Genomic DNA, 4775 nt, shown 5'->3' with positions numbered 1-4775 from the left:
TGGAGCGTGAAACACTGCAAATCCCCATAACACAAACAAATAAAGAAACTCACTGCAAATGCTCATAACAAGAGTCTAACAATTGTGTATTTCGTCAGCTTATTTCATATCAGGATGTTAAAATTAACAAAAAGCACCAAAATTGCAAAAAGGTCTGTGGCGCATAGCTTAGGTTAATATTTTGAGTCTCCCACCCTCTGGATTAATGGCTTTGGTGACAAAGATTTTAAACAAAGCGCCCTTCCCCCATCTCAAACTTGTCAAGTGTTGCAGAGCAAGCACTGTTAGGTTGGGTGAGTGCTTGTTATACACTCAAGATAATGTAAATATTATACATTGATATATAAATGGAACATAATCGGTTTGTTGTTTTTGTTTGTTTTTCTTTAACATTTTTATTTTATTTCTTTGTCTTTAAGGAACATTGGATGGCAGTAAAGAGTCTGTACAGTTATTTTTCTAATAATACGGAGCCATAATGTTACATATCTTGGTCAATTCTTTCGAGCTGCTTTACAGCTTAACCACAGTTTGCAACATCAGCAGTTATTGAAATGAACTGAATCAACACAGATCTGCTGATATAAATAAATAGGCCTAAATAAATAGCAAAAACCAAGACTGGGTTTGTACGGTTCACTTGAACTATAATTTAATAATTTATGTTATGATGTTATAGAGGTACAATGTACAGATGCCTATATATTTTGCATAAAGTAAGAATATTTAATAAAGAATCTTAAACTTCCAATATTAAACATGTTCTCGTCATTTTGCTCTAACTGCAGTCAAAATACAAATAGGCCTATAAAATATTCATTGTGTAGCCATTGTGAAGAGTCAGATTAGGTGCAAACTATCTATAGCAGAAACTTTTTATCTTAATAGCCTCGCACTTGTTGAATAACAAAATGTTGATTATTGGGATATCAATGGTTTTTTTGTTCGTAATTGTGTAGCTTATGGCATGACAATGTTTATGAGCGTGTTAATGGATACAAACTGCACAATTGCAGTTTATCCGATTGTTACATAGCTATAATTGCACGATATGGTTGAAACATTAACACATTAAAATCGTCTGATAATCAGACAGTAGTTAACAAGAACACTTTGTAAGCGATGTATTACCATTGCATCATGGGCATACGGGACACCCCAGCAGCCCCCACCCCACGCTGGGCCCCGTCGCAGATTATTTACTAGCCTTTGCTTTTTTTTTAGAACTAAACTCAATTGACTAAAGATAAAAATAAAACATCCAACTGAATCAGTTGGATGCTTTATTTTTATCTTTAGTCAATTGAGTTTAGTCGAAAATGCAAGCAGAATACAATAGAAAATAGTGCTAAATTACCACAAAAGGGGGGAAAATTCACTCTTGTTTCCATTGCCTTTTGTAAGGTAGCCAAGCAAGCTTTGATGCGCTGTTACTGTGTTACTGTTAGCGGTCGTGTGCCGAGACAAAATAAATATGTTCGGTCTTTGCTGAGATATTATTATTATTATTATTATTATTATTATTGTTATTATTATTATATTGCCCAAACGTAAATATCCTAGCCAATAAGTCTAGATTTAGGCTATTTCTTTATTCTTTTACTGTAAATACAAGAATTTAGTTTAAGCCTATATATCATTTGAAACACCGATCGAAATTACTGAAAATTTGCGGCCGAAACAGCAATTTACGCGCTTGTCTGAAGGGAACCTTATATAGCCTAGCCTATATGCAAATTTGTGTCTAACTTAGAATTTAGACCAGCTAAAATATATTGTTAGACCAAAACATCTTATCAATTAATTAAGTAATAAAGACATGTATTTAAGAAATTTAATAAAAACAGAAAGACATCTATTGCTTCAGCCTTATTCAAAGGCCGTGGAAACATGAGTTCGTTTGTTATGCAATCCATTCCACATCCAACGTTCTTGGTTTTCTTCCTAATTATTAAATATAGGCAACTGGTTGATGAAACCTTGATTGAAATTAAGATACAATTTCTACAAAACGAAATTCACTTTAAAGAAAGACTTACTATAAAACAAAACTTCATGAAGTGGTCAAACTATGTCTGACCCGCTGCATTTGTCTCCCAACATTGCGCATCCGTCATGCTATTCACTTTCCATAATCAACATTGGTGACATCTTAAAAAAATTATATTAGGCTATAGCCCAATATTTAAATATAAATATGAAACTAAATTGGTTACATTTTTATCCCTCTGGCCGACGAAAGCGCCGGCGCATTCTGGTGGATTTTCTCCTCATGATAGCTGAAACAACTTAAAACAGGCCTTCCGTCATTTTTTGGCGATAGCCTACAGATTGATGCAAGACTACAAATGGTCTACTTTTATTTGTGTACGCTCACAATAACAACAAAACCTTGTACTTGGGAAAAATAAAATAAAATAAATAAAAAACAGGGTGCGCTTTTAGCTGTCTCTCTTCGAGAATCTGAAACGTCTCAAAAATGAACTTAAATTCAGCGAATAATTGTACCAAAAAAGAAAGAAATATCTCAATTCGATAATAAATTCGTAGCTCTGTGTTAAATAAGAGGCGATCTAAGCGCTGGAATGTGTTGTTTCTGAATTTGTATTTGATATTTTAAGGAATAGAATACACTCCTGCATTTAAATGCGGCTGCAGGAGTTGCAGTTTTTTATGACGTTTTATTAATCCGTCCATTCTTTTTAGTTTCAATGATTTAGCTAAATCGTGCCTTAATAATGGGAGCAAAATTATTCAGTGACTCACGTTTTAATATAAAGGATATAATTCATGAAACATGCAACAATTTCTTAATCAGTGTCCAAACAGATAGGCTATATTTTTCCTTAGTAGTTATCTGTCAAAATAAAGGACAGGTAACAAATAACAAAGTATGTGCGTGTCAAAAATTTTAAATAGTTTAAAATATAAATAAAAAATGTATTTGTGATAAATATAAGCATAATATGTGAGTTTAAAGATAAATGTGCTTAGACGCATTTGTTGGATAACGTGGTTAAAGCTCCACTCAGCGGACAAAAGCTGCAAATGCACTTTGCGACGCGGCGGCGGCGGCACGCGCAGCGGTAGAAACACCGTTTTGGATGGCCACCTACTGTAAGCAATAAGCGCTGTATGCACAAGGACTTTTGACATAACCCGCGCGTGCCCATCCAAACACAAATAGATGGTACACACATTTTGGTGTTCACCGAAAATAGTGTGCTCATCTTCAGGACCTGAACGCATGCAACTTGGTCTAATCACTGCAATTTCTGTGACGTGACTATTGTGGATGTGTTCATCGCGATCGTGCTGCCTACCGCATTTCAAACATCTGGATTTATTGCGTTCAGTACTCTGCCCCTGCCTGGTTATAAGCATTTTGCTTGTGCTTATCGCGCCCCATCTCCTGTGCAGGGCTCTTCACAGTTTTTCTCTTCACCGAGGTACTGAACAACAATTATCGCATTATCCTTTTGCCAAGGTTTGCTAGCTTTTGCAGAGTTCAATAGCTAGCTAAGGTTATCTAATAAAGCATTACCAAGTATGCGTTTTACTTTCTTCAATAGCATTATGACAAGGTTTTCTCAGTCTTCATCTGTATCTATGTAATTTAGTATTCTCATACCTATCTGTTATGCTATCTAGTTAACTTTCTTTTGGGGGTTCTCTCGGCAGGTTCTGACTGCTAGATGGAGTCCTGTTGGCTAAGTTCCGTCAAGCCACTAGCATGGTTTAGAGATTTTCCTAACAGCAGATGAAGAGGACTGCTGTGTGCTCAATGCTCAACTCAAATGCTCATTACAATCAGTAATTTTCTGCAAATACTGGTGGTGGTGGTATGTTTCTCGTTTTCATCATTGCTTCCGTATTTTTAGCTTCTATAGCTTTAACGTATTTCTAACGCGGCCTTGTCTTCATGTGGCCTATCGTGGCCTTGTCTCCATGTGGCCTATTGTGGCCTTGTCTCTGTCGCTTTTATCTCCCTTTCTTGTTCTTTATCCTTCTCTCATCACGTGTTAAGTAATTTCATGCAAATACTGGTGGTGGTGGTATGTTTCTCGTTTTCATCATTGCTTCCGTATTTTTAGCTTCTATAGCTTTAACGTATTTCTAACGCGGCCTTGTCTCCATGTGGCCTATTGTGGCCTTGTCTCTGTCGCTTTTATCTCCCTTTCTTGTTCTTTATCCTTCTCTCATAACGTGTTAAGTAATTTCATGCAAATACTGGTGGTGGTATGTTTTCATATTTTCATCATGCCATTTTCAGCTTCTATAGCCTTATGATTTTCTGAGGCTCATCACAGCCTTGTCTCCATGTTATCTCCTTTTCTTGTTCTTTCTCCTTCTCTTAGTAATTTCACGCAAATACTTTTGGTGGTGTATGTTGGCCCATTGTGGTCGTGTGGCCGATCGCGGCCTTGTCTCTGTGTGGCCCATCGTGGTCGTGTGGCCGATCGCGGCTTTGTCTCTGTGTGGCCCATCGTGGTCGTGTGGCCGATCGCGGCCTTGTCTCTGTGTGACCTATCGTGGTCGTGTGGCCGATCGTGGCTTTGTCTCTGTGTGGCCGATCACGGCCTCGTCTCTGTGTGGCCCATCGTGGTCGTGTGGCCGATCGCGGCCTTGTCTCTATGTTGCTTGTTTTCTTGTTCTTTCTCCTTCTCTTACTATGTTTTAATTTGTTTTTCTCTGTTTCAGGAACTGCAAGATTCTCCTCTGGTGGGTATACATTCCCTCTCACAGTTTTTGGGGGGAGAGTGGGCTCCGTCCTG

This window comes from Megalobrama amblycephala, linkage group LG5 (assembly GCF_018812025.1).
Source record: "Megalobrama amblycephala isolate DHTTF-2021 linkage group LG5, ASM1881202v1, whole genome shotgun sequence".
Classification (NCBI taxonomy): Eukaryota; Metazoa; Chordata; class Actinopteri; order Cypriniformes; family Xenocyprididae; genus Megalobrama; species Megalobrama amblycephala.
Note: the sequence above shows the minus strand (reverse complement) of the source record.